Below are 26748 nucleotides of genomic sequence, written 5' to 3'. Positions count from 1 at the left end.
ATAGGCTGTAAGCTCTTGTGTCCCCTCTATTTCCTCATAGACTGTAAGCTATTGTGACCCCTCTTCTTCCTCATAGTCTGTAAGCTCTTGTGCCCCCCTAGTTCCTCCTCATAGACTGTAAGCTGTTGCATCCCCCTATTTCCTCATAGACTGTAAGCTCTTGTGCCCCCCTAGTTCCTCCTCATAGACTGTAAGCTGTTGCATCCCCCTATTTCCTCATAGACTGTAAGCTCTTGAGTCCCCTATTTCCTCCCCATAGACTGTATGGTCTTGTGCCCCCCTAGTTCCTCCTCATAGACTGTAAGCTGTTGCATCCCCCTACTTCCCCATAGACTGTAAGCTCTTGAGTCCCCTATTTCCTCCCCATAGACTGTATGGTCTTCTGCCCCCCTAGTTGCTCCTCATAGACTGTAAGCTGTTGCATCCCCCTATTTCCTCATAGACTGTACTCCATAGACTGTAACCTTTTGTAAGCTTCTGTATCCCTTATATTTCCTCATAGACTGTAAGCTCTTGAGTCCCCTATTTCCTCCCCATAGACTGTATGGTCTTGTGCCCCCCTAGTTCCTCCTCATAGACTGTAAGCTGTTGCATCCCCCTATTTCCTCATAGACTGTACTCCATAGACTGTAACCTTTTGTAAGCTTCTGTATCCCTTATATTTCCTCATAGACTGTAAGCTGTTGTGTTCCCCTATTTTCCTATAGACTGTAAGCTCTTGTGTCCCCCTATTTCCTATAGACTGTACGCTTCTGTATCCCCCCCTATTTCCTCATAGACTGTAAGCTCTTGAGTCCCCTATTTCCTTCTCATAGACTGTAAGCTCTTGTGTCCCCCTATTTCCTCATAGACTGTAAGCTTCTGTATTCCCCCTACTTCCCCATAGACTGTAAGCTCTTGAGTCCCCTATTTCCTCCCCATAGACTGTATGGTCTTGTGCCCCCCTAGTTGCTCCTCATAGACTGTAAGCTGTTGCATCCCCCTATTTCCTCATAGACTGTACTCCATAGACTGTAACCTTTTGTAAGCTTCTGTATCCCTTATATTTCCTCATAGACTGTAAGCTCTTGAGTCCCCTATTTCCTCCCCATAGACTGTATGGTCTTGTGCCCCCCTAGTTCCTCCTCATAGACTGTAAGCTGTTGCATCCCCCTACTTCCCCATAGACTGTAAGCTCTTGAGTCCCCTATTTCCTCCCCATAGACTGTATGGTCTTGTGCCCCCCTAGTTCCTCCTCATAGACTGTAAGCTGTTGCATCCCCCTATTTCCTCATAGACTGTACTCCATAGACTGTAACCTTTTGTAAGCTTCTGTATCCCTTATATTCCCTCATAGACTGTAAGCTCTTGTGTCCTCCTATTCCCTCATAGACTGTAAGCTCGTGTCCCCCTATTGCCTCATAGACTGTAAGCTCTTGTATCCCCCTATTTACTCATAGACTGTAAGCTCTTGTGTCCCCCATATTTCCTCATAGACTGTAAGCTCTTGTGCCCTCCCTAGTTCCTCATAGACTGTAAGCTCTTGTGTCCCCCTATTCCCTCATAGACTGTAAGCTCTTGTGTCCCCCTATTTCCTCATAGACTGTAAGCTCTTGTGTCCCCCTATTTACTCATAGACTGTAAGCTCTTGTGTCCTCCTATTTGCTCTTAGACTGTAAGCTCTTGTGTCCCCCTATTTCCTCATAGACTGTAAGCTCTTGTGTCCTCCTATTTCCTGATAGACTGTAAGCTCTTCGCCACAGTTCATCCTCAAACAGTGTTGAAAGCGCCCTGCCACTTCTCACTCTTCTTCCCACGGTGCTCTCATCTGCTTATCCTAATGATACATTCAAACAACCAGAGATGCCCGCTCTCCTTCCTGCACCTTCCTTCTGGGCTTATTGAACATTCCCCGAAGTTCCTGCGGTGTCACTTAGTGTCGCTGTGAAGCCTAAGCTGGTATGGCTTCCCGTCGGCTGGAGTGCGGCAGCAGCTGGAGCTTGTAGAAACAAATCCAAGCATCTTCATGTTTAAGAGAAATGATCCGTTCAGCCAGCTGCCCCACTTCCATCATTCCATCAGAACATCTCTGACAGATGGCGCCGTTCGCCGGCGCCGCTCCACGTTTTAGTGTTGTCTGTCTAATCCGTGGCTGGAGTGCCAAATACTCTTATATTGTTACTTGTTTGTAGATGGTTGTGAAGTGTGAGCGTCCACCCCGGTTTATGGGCTTCTGGAAGCACAATCAATCAGAGCGCGAGACGGAAGTCATCACCGCCGCGCTCTTCTTTGTTTCTTCTCGTTGCTGTCAGTAAGTTCAAGTGTAAATCTGGACGCGGCTTCTGGCAGAAACGGAACAGCAGCTGTTTTTTTATCAATTAGCGATGCAGCGCTGCAACCTGAACACAATCCCGTCCGGTTCCAGGCGTCGGGGAGCGATGGCTGATCGCACGCAGTTCGGGGATATTTGCCTTAGTTCTGTGCCAAGATCTGCTATTATGCAAAATCATTTCATGGTTATTAGTGTAACACGGTTCACCAGCGCCGCCGCGTCCGCATCCTGCCAGCGCTTAGAAGTTGGGATTAACAGTAAACCCGGTGAATGCCGTATTGTGTAAGTTTGGGTGGTCGGCCTTTTTACACGACCTCCGTCGTCTTGTCTTTTTCAGGTTTATGAATCTGTTGGCAGCAAAACGGCTCCAAATTTTTGTATTGCAGACTGGCATCTGGCGCGATTCCTTACAGGCTTCTTAACCACTATGTCCATAGCTATCAGGCGCAGCCTCCTTACACATGGCTGCACTGAGTCTGTGTGAGGGGGGTCATGAGTTACTCACAGACTGGTTTACAGACTGTATCTTGTTATTTATACTGCGGTTACTTTAGAGCACTGAAGAGTAGCTGCGGGTGCCCACCGGGAGTAGCATTAGGAGCGCTGGAGAGTAGCTGCAGGCGCCCACTGGAAGCAGCATTAAGAGTGCTGGAGAGTAGCTGTGGGCGCCCACCAGGAGTAGCATTAAGAGTGCTGGAGAGCAGCTGCAGTCGCCCACTGAAACTGGCATTAAGAGTGCTGGAGAGTAGCTGCGGGCGCCCACTGGAAGTAGCATTAAGAGCACTGCAGAGTAGTTGTGGGCGCCCACTGGAAGTAGCATTAAGAGTGCTGAAGAGCAGCTGCAGGCGCCCACCAGGAGTAGCATTAAGAGCACTGCAGAGTAGCTGCGGGCGCCCATCGGAAGTAGCATTAAGAGTGCTGGAGAGCAGCTGCAGGCACCCACCAGGAGTAGCATAAAGAGCGCTGGAGAGTAGCTGCAGGCGCCCACCAGCAGTATCATTAAGAGTTCTGGAGAGTAACTGCGGGCGCCCACTGGAAGTAGCATTAAAAGCGCTGCAGAGCAGCTGCGGGCGCCCACTGGAAGTAGCATTAAGAGTGCTGGAGAGCAGCTACAGATGCCCACCAGGAGTACCATAAAGAGCGCTGGAGAGTAGCTGCTGGCACCAACTATAGGTAGCATTAAGAGCGCTGGAGAGCAGCTGCAGACACCCACCAAGAGTAGCATAAAGAGGGCTGGAGAGTAGCTGCAGGCGACCACTGTAGGTAGCATTAAGTGTGCTGGAGATCAGCTGCAGACGCCCACCAGGAGTAGCATAAAGAGTGCTGAAGAGTAGCTGCAGGCGCCCACTTGAGGTAGCATTAAGGGTGCTGGAGAGCAGCTGCAGATGCCCACCAGGAGTAGCATAAAGAGCGCTGGAGAGTAGCTGCAGACGGCCACTGTAGGTAGCATTAAGGGTGCTGGAGAGCAGCTGCAGACGCCCACCAGGAGTAGCATAAAGAGCGCTGAAGAGTTGCTGCAGGCGCCCACTAGAGGTAGCATTAAGGGTGCTGGAGAGCAGCTGCAGATGCCCACCAGGAGTAGCATAAAGAGCGTTGGAGAGTAGCTGCAGGCGGCCACTGTAGGTAGAATTAAGAGTGCTGGAGAGCAGCTGCAGACGTCCACCAGGAGTAGCATAAAGAGCGTTGGAGAGTAGCTGCGGGCACCCACTGGAAGTAGCATTAGGAGCACTGGAGAGTAGCTGCAGGCGCCCACTGTAGGTAGCATTAAGAGCGTTGAAGAGTAGCTGCAGGCGCCCACTAGAAATAGCATTAAGAGCTCTGGAGAGTAGCTGCAGGTGCCCACCGGAAGTAGCATTAATAGCACTGGAGAGCAACTGCAGGCGCCCCACCGGAAGTATCATTTGGAGCGCTGAAGAGTAGCTGCAGCCGCCTGCTGGAAGTAGCATTAAGAGAGTGTAGTGGCCCAGAGGGTAGTCAAATAGTCAGAATGTCCTTAATACCTGGCTATGAGCTCCTGTGTAGACATGGAGGGTATCTTCTAGGAGAGATACCCTTTCTTTCTCCTAAGTCACAGGCTAAAGCTATTTTGTCCTGCAACGGCTCGCTTGGGTGTTTGCTAATAAATTCCTTGTTGGTAGAAGGGGAAGGAGTTGAGAGAGTGAGCAGGGCAAGTAGGAAGAGCAAGGCAGGACATAAGCCAGAGAGAGAGAAAAGTGTGTAAAGGCAATAGGAAATAAAGGAGCAGTCAGAGAGGAGTTCTTGTCTGGATGTGATGGTGAGAGGAGGTAGTTGGCAGAGCTGCAGAGGACCCTGAGCCTAATGGAGGTTAAAAAAAAGAGGAAAGGACCAGGATCAAGCCACAGTGACAGAAACTCTTTGGAGCAAACCCCCAGATAACTGAGTCTGATTGGCTCATCCTTACTAACAGTAAGAGCGAGTGTAAAAGGAAGTTTATGTGATATTCCTACCCTCGGATTTACTGTGAATGTTAATGCTTGGCTAAAATTTGCCAAGTTTGTACTGTGTATTGTTCTACTGTTACCAGCATTGAGTAAACTGTGTACCTTCGGTTTACCACAAAAGCTACGAGGACTCAAAAGTAGTGGTATCATATGACACTACACCTGCATATGCCAACATTGTTATCTGTTATTACCACTGCGTGCAGCCAGGTTAGGCCCTGCACGGCCATTGCTGTAAGAGAGGCTATGGAGCCACCATTGAAACTACCATCTTACCCTGAGGCCTCCCCTTGCAACGGCTAGGTGCCACTCGACTACTGCAAGCCTTGGCATCACAAACAGGATTAAACGCCTTTGTGACCTTGTTCGCATTGTTGCATCAAAGTTCAAAACCTGTTAAATAACAAACTAAAAATGTCAGATGGAAGTGATATTGAGCAACCTGGCGATCAGGCTGCACCTGTCGCTTCTGCAGTACCTGTCGCTCCAGCAGGCCCTGGCATGTCTGGATTTGTACCCCCCAACAATGCCGTACTGTCTAGGTGCCCCGTGATTGCCGAGATATAGTGGAGAAAAGCACACCCTTAGGCCTCATGTCCACAGGAAAATATCTGCAGCGGATTACCCGCACGGGTGATCTGCGCCCCATAAGGATGCATTGGACACCCGAAGGTAGTTGAATACCTGCGGATGTCATTTTCCCCTGAGGCGTGGATTGCGTGTGCGGGAAAATACCCGCAGCATGCTCCATTTTAGTGCGGGTCTCCCGCAGGCTTCTATTGAAGTCTATGGAAGCCGTCTGGATACGCGGCACACCCACAGCTGAATTTCTGCTCTGGGTACGCGGGAGAGCAGGACATAAAAAAAAGAGCGCTCGGCGCATCCGTCGGGCTGAAGAAAGAAGATCCGGCCACAACGGAGGGCAGATCCGCAGCGTCCGGACAGGTAAGTAAAATGTTATTTTCAGGCCTCATATCTGCGGGAAAGGAGGGACCCACTGCGGGATTCTGCATGGAGAATCCGAGCGGGACCAAATTTCCCCATGGACATAAGGCCTGAAAATAACATTCTACTTACCTGTCCGGACGCTGCGGATCTGCACTCTGTCGCTGACGGATTTTCTTTCTTCGGCCCGACGGATGCACCGAGCACTCTTTTTTTGGGGATGGGAGCAGTGTTCCATCTTTACCCACTCGCTGCAGAGCAAAGACTGGAAATCCTCATAGGACAGTTAGAGAAAGCGGCTGCTCGGGAAGTCAAAACCTGGCCCCAGGAACATAAAAAAGGGGAGCACATCTTCAGAAGTTACAAGGCATTTTCGATGTGCATACCATGTCGGAAATAAAGAAATGCTTCTTTAACAAAAAACAAAAACCTCTCAGAGAGCATGCTCTGTTGCTTCATGAGGACGTGAAAGCGGTAGTTCATGGTGACCCTAAGAAGCTGATGGGTCTGATCAAGCGCTGATGGAACAGTTCAACGAAGGGACCCGGACTGAAACCCTCAGTAGTCATTTGAAAATGTTATCTGTGCCATACACAGAATGTAGCTTCTTAAAATTTAATGAACTGGTCATCCAGGTACTGGGAGCAGACCCCCAGCTGGCCAACGTAGAAGAACCAAAACCCTGAGCTATCAGACAAAGATAAGTCACTCCACTCCTGCAAACGGGAACTGTTCCGACAGGCCACTCAAGCCAGTGTGTTCACAGAAGCCCCTCTGCAGGACATGCAGTAAAAGATGGCAGAACCAACTCATAACGTGCCCACTCTGTGCAAAAAATTAGGTGAATTGGAAAGCAGAGTTTACTGTCACGGCCAGCAACTCCAGAATGCTTCCGGCGGGCCAATGCCCACCGGAAGCAACCCCACGGACTGCGACCCTATTGCAGTCACTGCCACTGTTATGGCCAAAGGAAAGCTCTTGTTGGGCTTTAAACAGGCATCACCCAGGAAGAAGGACTGCCCCCTGGGTGCACAAAGAGTAGGTCCAAGTCCTTAAAAAGGACCAAAAAAAATATGTCGGGCTGCGCCCAGAAGTAACTATTTATGTAGACAGCATCCCATTACCCACTTTGTAAGATACTGGATCTCAGCTGACCACAATTCTCAGGGTAGATTTTGAGAAATACTGGACTCTAGATGCATTGAGCTACCCGCCAAAGCAATTGATTGATATCATAGCCAGTGATGGACTGCCAGTACCCATAGTTGGGTATTGGGAGCCCATAGTTGTCGCTGGAAGAGCTGAATTACACAAACAAGACATTCCCATAGTGGAGGTTTCTGATAGAAATGCTCCCATTATCACGTTGGGGATAAACATTCTCTGCAACTGTTATGCCGAGATGTTGGAAGCGCTGCAACAATCTATCCAAGCAACTTCCCAGACTCATGGGTGATACTGAGAACAGCTATCAAAGCTTCATTAGATCAACAAAGATTCACTAACCCGAAAGGTCATGTAGGCAGAGTAAGAATCATAGGCGTGAGAGCAGTAGTAGAACCCCAGAAGCTGAATAACTACTCTGGAGTCAAACTCGTCCTGCTCTACAAGGAAAAGAATATGAGGCGCTAGTTGAACCTACTCACCTGGATGGACATCCCTTTTAATGGCTGCTAAAAGCCTTGTCATGGTCACAGACGGGAGAGTCCCCATTCATCTCCTTAACATAGAAAATGTTCCAATTCAACTAAAAAATATACCACAGTAGCTCAAGTTTCATTACTTGCACAAGAAGATGTACTAATCTGAGAGGATGAGCTGGCGCACCAGTATACCCAACAAATCAATCAACTTTCTTTCAACCAGGAATCCTGGGTAAACAACCTTCATATAGGAGATTCTCAGACCTCTGAGGTCCAGATTCAAGGTGTATGAGATGTAGCCTTGAAAATAGCAGTTTCCAAGAGAACAAACACACCTCCCTAGCTGAATCACGCCGCCATCATCTTATGATGCTATGCACTTCAATACAGGGGTCACGTGATGTCATCTGCAAGCGTAATGGCAGATTGTGGAATGATGCATTGATGTCACCATGGGACGTTACCACGGAACCGCCCACCCCAGCTGGAGCGCACGCCATGCGTTCCATTGGAACTGGATCTTCTTGAAAACATTCTGAAATAATTACCACGATTTCTACTATCAGGAGGGGGATTCTGCGTATTGATCCATACCCCCTATTCATAAGTTAGTTTGTTTCTCTCTGCTTGCATATGTGATCCTTTTTATGAGCGCAGAACTTTTTTCTTTTTTCAAATCTGTTTTGTTCTGTATCCCTGGAAACTCTGTTGGAGTTTCTTGGATCCCATGCAGCTCTCCATCCTCGGATAGGATACCTTTGGCGTAAGAGGCTCACTAGATTACAAAGAACAGGACTACAGGTGTGGCGCCTGGGCACCCCATAATCATTGGGTCTAAGTGCCCACACCAGGTGAGTCCATATTATTTATGCACTTTCAGTATAATTTTACATTCTCCTAAGGTGCTAACCTAATCATTTTACATCTTAGAATACGCCAAGCCAAAAGGTCAGATAAGGAAAGACACATCTGTGCTTAACTAGTCACTTGGTTCCACGGGTCCACACCTCCAAAAAGCCATTTTTTTCCTGTATGTGGAACTTAATCGCACCATTTGGAAATGCACCCCATAGCAGCAGCCTTGTCCAGCAGTGTAACAACCAGGGCTTGGTAAGCATAACAGACAGAGATCACTCCTCCTCGCTCCACATCCTTCAGTTGCAGACTGCCATTACTGTGCATCAGAGATCATTTTATCTTCCACTGAGTTCTGCGTCCCCGCTGCTCCCTCTGACTCATTAATCCATCTTTCTTCAATCGTTATGGATTAGTCATTACCCTCTTCCAGCATACAAAGTATTGATTATGACATAACCCCCCACTATACACATATTTTACTGCATCCATCACTCTTCTGCCGATCAATGACAATGAATATCAGCTCTTCGGGTGTCTATCGTTTCACCATTTATCATATTCCTATTAGAACATCAAACTTCATTCTTATCTCGACTGACCTTTTCTTATTAATTTAAACTAATGTGACTGAAAAAAGAAGTAAAAGAGGCAATAAACAGCAACAAGAAAGCATTTAAACTACTAAAACAAGAAGGCAGCAAAGAAGCACTAAAAGCCTATAAGGAAAAAGAACTCATGTAAAAAGCAGATAAAAGCAGCAAAGACAGAGACAGAGAGGCTTATTGCCAAAGAGAGTAAAACTAATCCTAAACTTTTCTTCAATTGTACAAAAAGAAAAATGATTAACACTGAAGGTGTTGGCCCTTTAATAAATAATGTATGAGAAATTGTAGAGGGCGATGAGGAGAAAACAAATCTATTAAATAGTTTTTTCTCCAGTGTATCCACAGAGGAAAATGAAATGTCAGATGAGATGCAGAGTGATAAAGTAAACTCTCCACTAAATGTCACCAGTCTAACCCAAGAAGAAGTGCAGAGCCATCTTAAAAAGATTAAAATAGACAAAACGCCAGGTCCCAATGGCAAACACCCCCGGGTTCTATGGGAGTTAAGACCCATTTACATGAAAAGATAATCTTTCAAACAATTGAAAGTTTTAGCAATCTCTAAATGTCTAATGTCCATTAACACTTAATCACCTTCATTTGCATGTAAATGGGCCTCCAGAAGCTGTTTGCAGGGCCCAGCTTGTGATTAATCACATGCTGTGCAAACAGTTGGGTTGCTGGCAGAGTACAATGTAATCTCCCATCTCCTGTGGAGAACACAGCATGCGTTCTATTGGGAGATACTTTATATCTCTGGGCCTGAACAATGGATTTTAAGTTCAAAGTGCATAATGGCAGCGTTTACATGTAACGATTATTGCTCAAACTCATTGAGACCCTTATTTTTTATATTTAAAGACTCTAAAGTGACAGGGTCTGTTCCACTGCATAGCCAATGTGGTGCAGATATTCAAAAAGAGGTCAGAAAGTGACCCTGGAAACTATAGGGCGGTAAGTCTTACTTCTATTGTGTGTAAAATATTTGAAGGGTTTCTAAGAGATGCTATCCTGGAGGACCTCAGGTAAAATAGCTGTATAACTCCGTATCAGAATGGGTTTATGAGGGATCGCTCCTGTCAAACTAACCTGATCAGCTTCTATGAGGAGGTAAGTTCTAGACTGGACCAGAGAGAGTCACTGGATCTTTTGTATCTGGACTTTTCTAAAGTGTTTGCTACTGTATCGCATTATGGGGTAATCAAAAGAAGTCTAGGGGCATATGACGAGAAAACATTGTTCTTCCTCTTTATAAGTCAATGGTCAGACCACACATGAAATATTGTGGACAGTTTGTGGAACCAGTACTCAAGAAGGACATATCAGAGCTTGAGTGAGTTCAAAGGAGGTCAACGAAAGTAATAAATGGAATGGGTGGACTACAATACCAAGGGAGATGTCATGTCTGTCTCCTGAAATCTGTTGTCCTACAGGTTCTCCGAGGCTTTCCTGCTCAGGTGTGGGGATTGTGCTGGCTGTGTGTGTGTCTCTCCAGTAAGCCAATCACTCTAGGTCAGTACACATAAGAGCCGTCTTCCCAGGTGTGGGTGTGGTCAGCTTTCTCTGTTCTCATCCTCTCTCCATGTGATGTGAGCAGGTTCTATGTGTGGTGGCTGCAAGAAAGGTGTGTGTTTTGGGTTTTGTTGGGTTATGTTATTGGTCTCCTGGTTAGTATAGGGACTAGCGGTATTGCTGGGTGCTGCAACGTGGCCCGCTAGCTTCCATATTTTGGCCAAAATGTCAACAAATACCTGGCATTTATAACATTTACATCTGCTACTAGGGTTTTTGTATTGGCTTCTGTATGGTGTGATTATGGCACTGTGGTTCTTGTCCTGCCCTAGCCTGGGTGCATGGGTTTCTAGGGGCAGAAAGGGCCTAAGTCTGAAGACAGCTGGGCCGCCCCTTGTTGGGGCGATTTTCCCACTCAGGTAGGTCCTTGGTCATCTTTCTTTATAGAAGACAGAGAGAGGTGTTAATCGGTGGTTGTTTCACCTGGTGTTCCCTATCCATGGTAATGTTCGTGTGGGCTAGTGCTCACTTGCCCACACAACTGTAACAGAGGTTATCAAAATTGCAATTATTTAGTTTAGAAAAAAGATGGCTCAGGGGACCTAATAACTATATATATATATATACTAGCTGATATACCCGGCTTCGCCCGAGTTAATTTGGTACTGGTGTTTATCTGGTGTTCACAAGGAAAATCTTATGAAGTAGTGGTTACTTTAGAGATACTGAAGAAAAACATATGTTCACCATTTTGCATAGTTCTCTGCGTTACCCAGGAAACACCACGTGGAGGTAACCATGCAACGTTTCCTTTATATAAAATGACATCAGGAAGTGAGAGAATTAGATTACGTACATAAAATTTGGACACTAATTCTTTTGCACTTAGAATTGAATAATGGTGTTGGGACCTATGAACTTTTCCTATTTATGACATAATCAATGCTCGTGCCAAATTTCACGTTTCTATGACACCGGAAAGTGAAAAAATTACATTACGCACGTAAAATTTTGACGCCAATTCTTTTGCGCTAGAATTGAATAATCGAGTTGGGACCCATTAGCGTTTCCTATTTATGACATAATCAATGCTTGTGCCAAATTTCCTGTTTCTATGACACCGGAAAGTGAAAAAATTACATTCCGTACGTAAAATTTGGACGCTAATTCTTTTGCGCATAGAATTGAATAATGGAGTTGGGACCCATTAGCTTTTCTTATTTATGACATATTCAATGCTCGTGCCAAATTTCCTGTTTCTATGACACCGGAAAGGGAAGAAATTACATTCCGTACGTAAAATTTGGACGCTAATTCTTTTGCGCATAGAATTGAATAATTGAGTTGGGACACATTAGCTTTTCCTATTTATGACATAATCAATGCTCGTGCCAAATTTCCCATTTCTATGACACCAGAAAGTGAAAAAATTACATTCCGCACGTAAAATTTTGACGCCAATTCTTTTGCGCATAGAATTGAATAATCGAGTTGGGACCTATGAACTTTTCCTATTTATGACATAATCAATGCTCGTGCCAAATTTCACGTTTCTATGACACCGGAAAGTGAGAAAATTAGATTCCGTACGTAAAATTTGGACGCTAATTCTTTTGCGCATAGAATTAAATAATAGAGTTGGGACCCATTAGCGTTTCCTATTTATGTCATAATCAATGCCCGTGCCAAATTTTAAGTTTCTATGACATTGGGAAGTGACAGATTTAGATTATGTACGTAAAATTTCGACGCCAATTCTTTTGCGCTAGAATTGAATAATCGAGTTGGGACCCAATTACTTTTCCTATTTTGGAGATAATCAATGCTCGTGCCAAAATTCATGTTTCTACGATATCGGGAAGTTGGAGAACTTTTGGCGAGTCAGTGAGTCAGTCAGTGAGTCAGTGAGGGCTTTCAGCTTTATATATATAGATATCAGGGGTCAGTACAGAGATCTCTCCCATCATCTGTTATACCCAGGACTGTAACAAGGGGCGCTCTCTACATCTACAGGAAAGAAGGTTTCTACACAACATAGAAGGGGGTTCTTTACTGTAAGAGCAGTGAGACTATGGAACTTTCTACTGAGGATGCGGTAATGGTGAACTTCATGAAAGCATGTATGCCTGGATGCCTTTCTTGAGTGTTACTACATTACATGTTTTATCACTGATTATTCAGAAAGGTCGGTGATCCGGGGATTATTCTGATTGCCAGATTGGAATCGGGAAGGAATTTTTTTCCTTATATTAGGAAAATAGGCTTCAACCTCATTTGGGTTTTTGCCTTCCTTTGGATCTACATTGGGGGTAATAGGCTGAACTGGATGGACATATGTATTTTTTCGGCCTTACACACTATGTCACTTGAATAGAAAAGCATGGATATGTTACAAGATGGTTTAGCGCACGGGTCCATGGGGGCCCCAGACCCTAGATTTTAATTTTGTGTCGTGGCCCCTGTAATGGAGACTAAAACCCAATTGGAGAGTTGAAGAGTAGCATGTGAGAAGTAGAAATCCAATTTCCGTGTCTCTAAGTCTCGTGGGGCCGCTGCTATGACTGACATAAGGAAAGCATATTTGTACTTATTTTATTCACATTTTGATTTACGTTTTTTTCTGTGTTTTTCATTCCTATTTCCTTCTAATACTTTATTTTCTGTCTATACTTATTTCACATGAAATTGCACCCTGTTTTTTACTTGAATCTGTAAAAAATACTCCCTTTCTCCTCCAAATTATCATATATTCTGATATAATCTGTCTCCAGGAAATACTGAGGAAGGGGCGCTGTAGCCCTGAAATACTTCTACTTATGCTGGTTTCAATAAAACAGAGAAGTTGAGCAAACCCCCTGTTGTCTTGTGTTTCTCTAGGATGGTCATGCCTATATCCAGGTTTTTACTACTGAATAACATTGTTACTAATGGGGCCACTATAACTATAACTAGTGAGGCCATTAAGGGGTTCACTATTACTATGGAGGCTACTAAGGGGATTACTTACTATTGGGGCCACTAATGGGGGCACTATTACTCTGTCCCTGTAGAGCAGCCTCGGTGGTTCAAATATGTGCTGAGTATCTTGTGTATTGGCACTTTTATTGCCTGGAAAATTAAAGGGGTTGTATCGCAAATACAAGTAAAGTTAAACACTTCTGTATGGCCATATACATGCACTTTGTAATATACATCGTGCATTAAATATTGGCCATACAGAAGTTATTTACTTACCTACAGGGGTCCCCCCCCCCCCCCCTGTGCTGGCATCCCCGTCTCCCTGTCGCCGACCGAATCCTTCACCTGGCTCGATTAGACGTGCTTGCGCTGTCTGCCTCTTCTGTCCCGTTGAAGGGGCCGCTCCAGCGTGCTCGCGCCGCACAGCTGGTCTGCGCATGCGCAGACGACCAGTCAGACACACAACGACACTGGAGTTCTGATCTATTATGTAGGCTTTTGTTTCTAACGGGGATCCCCAGACATGACTCCACTCAAACCTCTTAGTCTAAACATTCAAACCACATACAAAATATGTGACCTCCAGTGCAACTACAACAGGCCACCATATTCACCTCTGCACAGTCATTATAATTTTTTTTTAACATTATGACCCGTTCTCACACCAGCTATCCAAGTAAATAATCAACAGGGACTCCATCACTTTTCTGCAAGCTGTTACGTTTGCGTGGGCAAATAAGCACTGGGCCTACACGACCGTGACCAAAAGGCTGGGTGTAACACAAACAAGGGAACCTAAAACGGAATTCAGACCGGACATGCTGATGGAAACACCAACTGGACAGACAGCTGCATACTGTGGACTGGACTGATGGACCGACATAACATAGGGACTGACAAATGACTGACAAATGACCAAAACACTCACCTTGCATACCTGTACACATAAGCAGATGCCATAGCTATAAAGGTACGAGGAATTGGTTTGTAGGTTGGCCAATGAACTTAAGCTGCAAGGCCACTACAAGGCTCCTCTGGTGGTCCCTACACTAGCAAGACACACCTACTAGAGGACCCTAAGGGCTGCCCTAGCCCAGAAATGGCAAATAACTCAGCAGGACAAAGCACAGACAAACTGACAGAAAATAAGCACAAGAGCTGACATGAACCAATGAGACACCAAACAGACAGCAAGCTGCAATGGACAAGGATACATGACTGCTCACTCTGGAGACCAAACAGACACTAACAGGAGCTGGGTGTATATGTGAGCAAAGACCCTGGGGATTGGCTAGCAGGAGATCACCACACCCAGCCAAAACAATTTTGCCACACCTGTGGGCTTGTGCTGCTAGAAACCCTGGTACAACAGGTCACTGCATCACAACCTAACAGTACCTCCCCCTTAGAATAGGAGCCTCTGGACCCTTTAAGCATAAAAAAATAATGTGACTCCTCCAAACCGTGCCCGTGTACAGGATTTATCTATAAAGGCCCTGACACCAAGGCAAAGATGGCAAAATGGGAGAGAGTAACAAGCAGTGCGCCTAAAATGAGGACCACTGCACCTTGCACAACCTACCTCAGTCACAGAGCCTGCAAGGAAAAGTGCACTAGTCCAGAGAGGAAAACATGGCAACCCTCCTACCGACACAAAGACCCATAGGACTTATCCATATGGGCCTACTACTGGATGTGGACAGTAGAAGAGGGCGAAAAACACAGGTACGTACAACAAGTGTCTGAAGCAAACCGTCAGGCTGGTCATTTATCCCGTCCGCTGGGTGCACCTCGCCACAGCATAGACGTCGGGACAGAATTCAGACTGCAAAATGCAGGACAGGTAATAGACAGAGCTGGAACACAGAATGAGAGACTGACCCAAGGCTGCAGGGAGAATGGCAAGGCCCTACCTATAGGCGGAGTGATCGCCTCGATAAAGGCGGCCCCACACTTGAACCTCGGGTCTGCTATCCCTGAAAGGGTGATACATGGAAACAAACCCCTAACATCTGCCTACCCACAGACAAAGGGGACAGGACATGGATCATGTGGGACAGACAGGCAGGGCCCTAAAGTCCACCTACCAATGGACAAAGGGTAGACATACAAAAACAGGGACCGGGCATCCAAACAACAGTAGACGGGTGGATTAGACAGAGGACATGACACACACAACATAGTGCAACAAACAACATAACGTACATAACATAGCAGGACCACTCAAGATGACATGCATGCCATCGTAGCTCTATGGAGCCACCGTACAAGGAAAGGAAACTCTTGGCGAGCATCACCAGCCTGCATCACGCACAAGAAATCAGATGTTTGGAGGCCGTATCTGCCAAGGGAAAGGAGAAACCAGCAAGTGGCTGCACCTGTGCGGTCACCATATCACACACTACAGGGTGCACCCCCCCCCCCTCCAGAACGCCAGGAGAAGAGGAACAGCAGGTGCCCAAACCATCTGCGGGTAATATGGGAAAACTCGCTCCAACAACCACATGCGAACACATAGTAACATAGTGTACAACATACTGCATACTAACATAATGCACCCCCTTTTTGTAACTGGGGGGAGCATTATGTTAAGTTTGTGCTGGCAAATAAGCACCAGGCCCACACGAACATGACCAAAACAGGCTGGGTATAACACAAACAAGGGAACCCAAAATGGATTTTAGACTGGATGTGCTAAATGAAAACACCAACTGGACAGAGAACTGCATACTGCGGACTGGACTGCCGGACAGACGGACATAACATAGGGACCTACAAATGACCAAAACACTCACCTTGCACACCTGTACACATAAGCAGATGTTATAGCTATAAAATCACGAGGTATTGATTTGTACATTGTCCACAAGGCCGTGACAAGGCTCTTTGTGTCTTGCAGTCCTTACACTGCAAGAGTCATCTACTAGAGGACCCTAAGTGACACTCTAGCCCAGAAATGGCAAACAAACTCAGCAGGACAAAGCAGAGACAAAATGACATAAAACTGACAGAAAATAAACATAAGAACAGACATGAACCAACAAGACACCAAACACACAGCAAGCTGCAACGGAAAAGGATACATGACTGCTCACCCTGAACACCTAACAGACATTGACAGGAGCTGGTATATGTGAGCAAAGACCCGGAGGATTGGCTAGAAGGAGATCACCACACACAGCCAGCACAATCATTCCACACCTGTGGGGCTGTGCTGCTAGAAACCATGGTACTACGAGTCCCAGCAGCACAACCTAACACAAGCAACAAACATTAGTATGCAAACAAAATTCTTGTTTTTTTTCCCCCAGGAACAGCATAAGTTAACTCCAGCAGTCTCACAGCAACTAACATAAATGTCCAAAATGTCATACTTAGTCCTCAGCACCATGTAACCCTGCTAGGTCGCATAGGCTCCTCCGAAACTGACTCAGTGCTACAACCAATGGGAGTCACGTTACTTTCCCAAGGATGAATCCCAATGAACAAACACAAGGATGGACTAGGGCATGTCCATATCCTCACTACTAAGTCCTCCTCTGTGCACCCCGTTTCATCCATAGCTGAAGTCCCAACAGGGACTCCGGATTTGGGAGAACACTCTGACCAGTCCATTCTGCAGGGGCAGTGATATTACGTGGACCCTTCAAGTAGCCTTTTCGGTCGTCCAAGAACACAAGAAGTTGTCATCCCCATACTCCTTCAAGAAGGGCAGTAAATGCTCTGGTATAGCCCGTCGAGCCTCCATATTGTCCCTGTGAAGTGAGATCCATGGTGGCTAGTGAGACCAAACAAATCCTGTATGGGTGGTAAGCGGCTGATGCCTCCAGTCTCTTCCTTCCACCTGAATCAGCGGCACACCCGCAGCTTACACTGACAGCTTCTGACAGCTTCTATTGACTTCAAATCAAATCCCCATGTTTTGATCCATTTGCGGATGCCCATGCATCTCTATGGGCGGCTTGATTTTCAAATCTCCTGCGCGGGTACCCCACGCAGATTCTGCAAATCAAATTTGCCCGTGGACATTGGCCTACATCGTCGAGGTTATTAGATTATTTTGTATCCACCATTATTTTTGTGCAGTAATGTAGTTGGTACCGGGAGGTTTTTGTTCCTTTTCCAATTGCTTTATTGATGATGGGCGATTGATCCGCTCCTCCGCACGGTGCAGAATGGGGGGGATTCCAGGGTTAATTGTGTCATTTCGCTTCCTGTATATATTGTAGCGTAATATTATCCCCGGCTACATGATGCACTAAAGAAGGGTGTCGCCGTAACAACAAAGCATTATAATGTAGGTAAATGATATCTAATATTACGACCCATCAGCCGATAGTGGAAATAATGCAATCATTTATATTTTCTGCGCTGCAAAACAAACCATATTAACACTTGGCGCGGCGTCATGTAGAAGTGCTGAGCAGTCCCAGAAATACCGCATGCACTATTATTTACTGACTGAGCGACAGGATAATGGATGGATATATTGTATTGTCCTTGGTGGGACTAGAAATCTAATTTCCCAGTGTCACACATATACACACCGGGCCAAGTTATGGAGGAAAGCAACAGATCCATCAATACAGAATGTTCTAGAAATAACCACTACAAAAAAGCAACACAAGTTCAGGAGCTCCGACATCATCCTGCAGAGACCCGAACCCTGAACTAGTGGTGAAAACCAAAACTGGGGTCCGCTGAGCCGCCGGTCTCATCTCACAGCAATGCAAAAATACACTAAGGGCTCATGTCCACGGGCAAAATATGATTTAAGATCCGCAGCGGATCTCCCGCATGCGGATCCGCACCCCATAGGGATGCATTGACCACCCGCGGGTAGATAAATACCCGCGGATCGTCAATAAAAGGGATTTTAAAAAAAATGGAGCATGGAAAAATCTGGACCATGCTCCATTTTCGTGCCTATGGAAGCCGTCCGGATCCGCGGGAGACCTAAAATAGGAATTTAAAGTATTTACCATCCGTAGCGGACCGGGAAGGTCTCCTCTTCCTCACGGCCGCATCTTCCTTGCTTCGGCTCGGCGGATGTGCCCGGCGCATGCGCGCGGCACGTCGACGACGTGCCGGCGACGTGCCGCCGGCGTGAGGAATTCATCCGCCGGCCGAAAATGAAGATCCGGCCGTGAGGAACAGCTGACCTTCCCCGCCTGCGACGGATAGGTAAATGCTTTTAAATTCTTATTTTCGGCGCTCATGTCCGCGGGGCAGGAGGGACCCGCTGCAGATTCTAAATGGAGAATCTGCAGCGGATCTGATTTTCCCCGTGGACATGAGGCCTAAGGGCGAGCACCCACTGGCGTTTTTTTACCTGCGTTTTGCGTTTTGCGTTTTTCCTGCACAGGCATAGAGATAACATGTGTTCCTGTCCACTGGCATTTTTTTTGCGTTGCGTTTGCGTTTTTAACATAGGAACTGTCAGTTGCATATGTGTCCTTATTTTTCTCCTAATGCACCCATGAAAGTCAATGGAAATTAATGGAAAAGCCGCGAAAATGCCGTGAAAAACGCCGCGAAAAACGCGCGGAAAAAATCGCGGAAAACGCAAACGCCAGTGGGTGCTCACCCTAAAGGGGCAACTTCTCATAGCCCCGCGCCTTTAGTAGGGCCCTCATTCCTATATCAGAGCCCCAGCCTCTCAAGATTGGCGCCCCCTGTATGGTAATTCTCCCCGTGACCCTGGAGAGCAGCATAATATCACGTGACAAGCTTTCCGTAGATCAGTTTCAGGCTAATTTCACATGAACGGACGTGCGGAGGCGTTTCCACATGTGGACCAGTGTCCAGTATAACGTGACAGAGCGATGCCTGCGACTTCAATAGATTCATTCAGACAAATGCGTTTTTTCTGTGCGAAATCTTCTTCCGTGGAAAGATAAATCTTGCCCTATTTTCACCGCGTTATGCAGCGAGCACGGACAGCAGCTAGATGGGTCGGGGGTGACTCAATAAAGTGCTGGTAGGTGGCGCCATGCTGACTGCAGCGCTGGAGGGTGCGTGGGGGAGGATCCACAGACTGAACATGACGATCGAGGTGGTTACACAGATGCTGATTTGGGTTCAAGTCTTGGGAATTAGCGGGCCAGGGAAGTACTTAGAGGTGTCACCCAAGCTCCTCCAACCACGGTCAGGCAGTTCTAGCTGTATGACATGTTGCATTGTCTTGCTGGAAGATCCCATCTGTCAGGGACCATCGGAGCCCCATATGCAGTAGGGTTCGCTGAACTGCTGTTTTAGACACACGTCTGGTAGCCCCCTGGTTTCATGGTGAGCGGCTCCACTGTTGCGAATCGGTCGGCCATTTTGCACCCTTGTAGCCAACGTTCACCTCTCACATCAATGGCGTGTGGTGCTCCGAAGTTTCCACATTAGTTATCCCCCATGATGCTATTTGTCTACTCAGAATATACTCTCATCACAGTTGCATGCGAACCGTTCATAAGCTGCGCTGTTTGAGAAATACCGCCACCCTCGGCCCAAAAGCCAATAATCATCCCTTTTTGCAACTCTGATAAATCACCCCTCTACACATGACAAGTGATATGTGAGCAGACAGCCTGCCGTACACCTTGTATACCTGCCGAGCAGCCCACCACATGTGGGCCATACACTGCCAACACTGAAAGTAGTAGGTGCTGATAATAATGTGACTCCACTGTGTAGGTGTCTCGTGTGATCTGACACCTTTCTATCATCGCTGGCAGTACGTTTTTCAGTACTTTGTCCAAGAGTTGCTTTTCTACGGACCATTCTTCACTCCCACTCATATCAATGACCTTCATGCTCCTCACTCTGTTGCAGCTCTGGCAGTTGTCCTTCCTAGGACCACTTTTGGTAGCCACTAAGTACTACATACCAGGGACACCCCTATAAGCCTGGCCTTTCTGGAAATGCTCTGACCGGTCATCTACACATCCCAATTTGATCCTCATCACAGTCACTCAGATCTGAACATTTCTCTATTTTCTTCTGCTACCAAAACACCAACAATCCTACCACATTGTAGCGATATAACCAATGTTATCCCCTTCAACTTTTAATATAATGGCTGATGGACAGGGGTGTAACTATAGGGGATGCTGGGATGCGGTTCCACCCGGGCCCAGGAGCCTTAGGGGGCCCATAAGGCCTCTCTTCTCCATATAGGGAACCCAGTACTATGAATAAAGCATTATAGTTGGGGGCCCTGTTACAGGTTTTGCATCAGGGCCCAGAAGCTTCAAGTTACGCCTCTGCTGTTGGGTGTGGGTCATCTGCAATGACATGTCCACCCGCTTGGCCTTCACTTGTTACTGAGTAGCCTCTTGTGTCCCTCAGCTGATGTTGTATTTCCCCCCCTTTTCCATGACCGTGTACAGATGGATCCGTCGAGCCGTCGGAGGAGATATTCCATCTTCCAATTCCGTGAAAGCACTGGGGCATAGGATTGAAGGCCAGATAAAATAAAGAGTGAGGTCACTGTAATTTTGCTATAACGGTGAATCAATACGGAATGTTCGCGGGTTCATAGTTACATCCTTATATCTTAACAGAAGTGCACGGCTATAAAAAAGTAGCAGCTTTTCATCTCTTTTTGAAGAAACCTATGATGACCTCCCCGTCCAATAACCGTAGAGATGTAGAAAGAATCGTAAAACTGTCAACAAGGCCCGGCGCTTTATGAGTTGGCTCCCATGGCGGTACACAGCTTGCTCATTAATAGGAATGTAATTAGTGACTAATCAGAATGAATGGTAACATTTCCTGTAACATCAATTTAGAGTCGCACATTCTACCAAAAGACAATTAAAATCAATGTAAGCCGTAAAAAAGTATTCGATTCCTTTCTGAAAAACTGCATTAGCACAGAATTCCAATTCTTCACACATGGCCGGCGCTTCCCTGATATCTGCTCTCTGTTTAATATCAAATACGGCGTAATTATTGCAGTGAACACCGCGAGGCTGCGGCGGGATTTGTCTCGGAGAAGAGAGGATTATCTGTCTGTGGAGCCACGTGGTCGCAGCCGCACACTAATGTGATTCTGGGGGAGTCTTAGCTGAGAAGCTTCTAAAAGATTACACCGGCTGAGAGGAAATCATCACCCACAATCCACTGCAGCACTTATCTGTGCTTTAATCTGTGTCAATTGACTAAGGGGATTGCGCAAATCTGTGGCGTTCCACATGCATCATGCTTTTGGCTCCTGTAGTGTAACGTTAAACACCAAACGCTGTGAGATATGCAGTTATACTCCCAGATACCCGTGTGAGGGGAGAGCGGGGCACGGGGTCATGTATACCTGAGAGATGTGCCTTAAGGGGGCGGTGGGGGAGTGGCCTTTTCTTGGCGAGATGGCTAGTGGGTGGTAGAAGGTTTAGGAGGGTGGCGTCACTTTTGGATGTTATGTATGTTTTGCTTGTACTGTCACTTTAAATGCTGTTTATGCAAATCACTCAATTTTAAGACTGTACCCTGTGAGCATTGGCCGGGGCAACTCATGTCTGGCGCAACACGCCAAAAAGTCCTCGTTAACGTAGTAAACCGGCCTTTCTATCAGAGAGTGAAAGTAAGATAGTGCGAGTCTACGGAGTGTGCCAAGCCGAAGGCCTAGAAGTAAGCAAGGTGGGGACAGGTAACTAAGATGACCAGATTTTTCCAGGGTCAAAGCGGGACAGAGGGGTGTGGTCAGGGGTGGGACAGAGGGGTGCGGTCGGGGTGGGGCAGAGGGGTGCGGTCGGGGTGGGGCAGAGGGGTGCGGTCAGGGGTGGGGCAGAGGGGTGCGGTCAGGGGCGGGGCTTACCACAACGTATGATTTTACCTCCATTATTATAAAATGTACAGGGCGATTTAAAAAAAAATACAGGAAGCAAATTACTCAGTATTCCTGCATCCAAAAAATAGTCAAAATCCGTACCATTTGTGCAGATTTTGACTAGAAACAGCTGCGTATTCGCAGCTGTTGTCATACTATGCGGCGCTCCCCCTCACCTCCTCCGAAGGCTTCCTGCTGTCAGCGCTCCCCAGCTTCTGGGAACCGAAAGCCAGGGAACGCTGACAGCAGGAAGCCTTCAGAGGAGGTGAGGGGGAGCGCCGCATAGTATGACAACAGCTGTCGATACATGGCTCATTTCCAGTCAAAATCCACACCAATGGTGCAGATGCGGAAATGCTGCAGAATTTGCCATGGAAGTTTCTGCTGTGGACAGTCCACAGTATTTCCGCCACGTGTGAACATACCGTAACGCTGGTTTCACACAAATATGAAGCCCATTGATTTGATTGGAGTCATACACACGGGAGATGTTTTCTTGCATGGCACAGCGATACGATGCATGAAGCACATCGCAGCATGTTCTATCTTCCTGTGGTAGCGCCCATTGCTATAGGGGACACTATTAGTCTCCAGTAGTAATAGTGACCCCCACTGACACCAATATACATACCCTTCTCTTGGTCTTCAGAGCGCCTCCGCTCCTTTTCTCAGTGCTGTGCGCAGAAGTGTGTGCACAACCAAGGAGTAGAGGACAGGGAGGAAGATTCACACTGCAATTAGTGTGTGCGTCCCGCAGCAGTGCCGCAGAGTGAATACCGGCTGGGGAGCTGCAGCCGGTGACCCCACATCACGAAAGTGGGACAAATGGCTTCCCCGCCTGGGACCCTTGGAGAAAGCAGGACATAGGGCCCTGGAGAAGCTGTTTGTGAGTTGGCGGATGACATGGACACCAGGTTCCCCTTACGGGTCTCCACATCCTGAGATCAAGGTAGGCCCCTGACCGATCAGAGACTACAACACCCATCAGCCGATCTCAGTCCTGGGGTGGAGGACTCTGTCATAGCGCCCCTATTTCAAGGCTGTGCTGTAGTTTTAATGCAGCTTCAGGGTTTTGGGAGCCCAATGGGGCCACCAACGAAGAGCCTCGCGGACTCAGCAAGATAACCTTCCTTGTCTCTGCTGATTGCTAGGAGTCGGCCAGACACTCCTTACTTCATCACTACTCCAACAGCAGATATAATCACTAGTGCGAGAACCCCGCTACCCGGGAGTATTCAGAGATTGGGCATACAGGAGCGCCTAAAAGGAGACTAGCTAACTGTGCGCACAGATATAGAGCGGGCGTGGTATCTTATGTACAGGTGAAATGCACGCGCAAAAAAAAACGTGAGAAGGAACCTATTGATAGCGATGGGCTCTATTCTCTGCGCAATGTGCGCGCATGCACGCTCGTCTGAAAGCGCCCTAAAGATGCAGCAATTTTGTTTTATTTCCCATTGGCGCGGCCGTATGAGGCTTGTTTTTTGCGTGGCGAAATGTTTTTACTGGCATCATTTTTTGGATACTTATCATTTTTAGTAGATCTTTTTGGAGAGCGAGGAGAGAAAAAATATGTTTGTCATCTTTTATTTTGTAGCGTTAATCACGCAGCATAAATAACGATCATTTTTATGTGGCTTCATACAATTACAACAAAACCAATTTGTTTCACTTTTACACAAAAAAAACTCTTTTTTAATGTTTCAGAAAAAAATAAACTTTTTTCTTAGAAATTACTTTTTGGCATCTCTGCATTCAAAGTCCCATAACTTTCTTTTATTTTGCCATGGGCGGAGCCTTGTGAGAGCTTCATGTTTGCGTGCCGAGCTGTGGTTTTTATTGGTACCACTTGGGAGTGCATACGGCTTTTTTGATCACCTTAAGGTCCCGCATGTAAATCCGACCCGCCTGTGAATATGAGCCCTTATTGCATTTTTTTTTTAGCAAAATGAACAAAATAAGCATTTTGGCGCTGTTTTTCAGTCTTCTTTTAATAGTTTTTGTAGTGCCCTATTGAAAACATAGCGAGTACATCGCGCTCCCCTGACACAGCCGTGACAGCTATGGCAGGGGATTCCTTCATCCCCGCGGGGACCATGAGGATAAAGCAATCCTCTGTCACAGCTGTGGCAGAGGTCTGCGATGCTATCCCATTGTTTTCAATGGGGCTGGCTCTTCTGCCGCCCCATTAAAAGCAGTGGGTTGCAGGCCACCCCCACAGCGATGATTCTCGGGGAAGGACTTGAAATATACACCCTTCCCCGAAAATCAGCCCTAGCTTTAAAAAAAGTAAAAACAAAAACTTTACTCACCTAGAAGAGCAGTCCTCTCCGGCCCCGGCAATTCTCTTCTTTCTTCTGTCGGCCGGGGATTGAAAAATCCCACCTTCAGAAAGTGGTGCCTTTGATTGGCAGGGGTTGCCTGCAACGCATTGCTTTCAATGGGGTGACAGCAGCGCCAGCCCCATTGAAAGCAATGGGTTAGCATCGCGAACCTCTGCCACAGCTGTGTCAGGGGAGCGCTATGTACTCTGTTGCAGCAGTGCTGAGATCGCTGCTGGGTTAATGAAGTCCGGTCCGTGTTTTAGACTTGGTTCTGCCCCTTCTAGCTCAGTAGGTGTGACGTAATGTAGTCACATCTGTGGATGGTTAGCTGGGTATTTACCTGGGCTGATACTGAGCTAAGGTGCTGTGAATTGCCAGTTGCTCGCTGTCTGAGCTGGTAGTGGCTCCCATGGACATTGTGGTATCCGCTGTGATGTGAACAGAGGACGGCTCTGTGTGCTGCGGCTTCACCACCAGCAAAGTGTGGTGCTTCATTTGAGTTTCCTTTTGGTGTTTGCTTTGTCCTTTATTTTGTTGGCCAAGTAGGGTTACTTGGTCCCAGGAACGAGTGCAGGCCCGCATCTATCAAAGCGATCAGTCTGCCGTGCCACGCAGGGCTCTCTCCCTCATCGTCACGGATTTAGGGAAAGACTTCCCTTTATTTTGTGTTGTTTATTGCAGTTGCTGCACTTTGGGCTATAATCGTGCATAACCGCAGGTGCTGCTCCAGCACATCATTGTAGACGTAACAGTACTCCCTATGTTTTCAATGGGGTCAGCGTTGCTGCCGCCAGCCCAATTGAAAACAATGGGTGATGGTGCAGGTTTTTCTTGAGTACACACAATGCAAATGAGTATGAAACTATTGAAAATCATTGGTTTCATAATCATGCGTTTTCACTCACTCTCGCATAGCAAGAAAACCTATTGCTAGTGGGTTGGAGCCCTAAGCGTTTTTTTCCACTATTTTCTTTTACTATCTTTTACTATTTTTTTTACACATTTTTTATGTCCCTGTAGATGACTTAAAGCCATGATCATATGATCACTATGTGTACTGTATTGTATTATCCCTACTGCTAGCGATCATATGCCATGGCAGACCTGAATGCTAGGCAATGGTAGCCCTCCGTGATGACATTGTGGCTGCCCAGTGATGCCACAGCTGGTTCCCACTGCAGATGGCACGGCCCATGCTATGCCCAATAAACTTACATTCTTAACGTTGGACTTGTTTCTTTTGGTTTAATTAGTGTTGCTTCAGCAGCAAAGCATGTGTGAGGCTCCACCCTTCCAGAGCTACCCACAAAGCATCTGTTGGGTCGCCAAGCCCATGATCAGTGTTTGAGGCTGCAGCCAGACTTAGCCTGGGCGGACCTGGGACCTGATGGCCTTAAGAGTTTGGTACTTATGGATGCCGACAAAGCCACAATGACATCCACAATTGTAGACACCCCAGAGCAGACTGATATCCCATTTCCCATCTTGAGTCACTGACCCGATCCCCTGAGGTAGTGGAAGCTCCATCTGTACCGTCTGCTCGGTGGCTATTGACACATACATATTGTGACACACATGAACTCGTGGATCTTTTGTTCCAATGACGTCTGCAATCAAAGGAAAGTTGGAAAAACTCCATCCATGTTAAGACCAGGCTCAGACAGCCGTAATTTGCTGTGTGCTGCCCATGAGATACACGCGCAGTACGCAGCAGGTACGCAATGATCATTGCATGCATGCTTCGGGCCGCCAATCCCAAGAACTATTGCCACTTACTGACTACAGAAGACAAGGGACAGAAGATCCAACTTCTCTTAGTAATTGTTAAAACCAGCAGTAAAATGCCTTTCTGCCCGTTCTCTGCCCGCCGGACCACATTTTCAAAATCTGATTTTTTTTTTCCATAGACTTAGACCTCGCATATCTACGGAAGTTTTAGTGATCGGCCTGCAAAATGTAGAGATGAGCAATCAGACTTACTATAAGGGCTCCTTCACATGGGCACATGCGTACAACACCGCGGGTCTCCGGCAGCGTTGTACACATTACAGCCTATACGCTCTGCCGACAGGGACAGCATATGGGCAGTGTATGGCACTGCGCATGCCCGCGAATTATGTGATCACGGAAACGCACAGTGTGAGTTAATTTATTTTTTAATTCCCTGCTCTGTCCAGAGGGGGCAGCATATGATATGTGGAGAAGTAGAGCAGGCTGGGATTTATTTCTCCTGCACACATGCAGGTGTGTATGGATTAATGATAGTCTGTTACACGGCATATACGCAGTGACAATACGTCTGTGTGAATGAGCCC

This window comes from Eleutherodactylus coqui, chromosome 6 (genome assembly GCF_035609145.1).
Source record: "Eleutherodactylus coqui strain aEleCoq1 chromosome 6, aEleCoq1.hap1, whole genome shotgun sequence".
Lineage (NCBI taxonomy): Eukaryota > Metazoa > Chordata > Amphibia > Anura > Eleutherodactylidae > Eleutherodactylus > Eleutherodactylus coqui.
The sequence above is the reverse complement of the archived record's forward strand: the minus strand, read 5'-3'. Positions refer to the sequence as shown.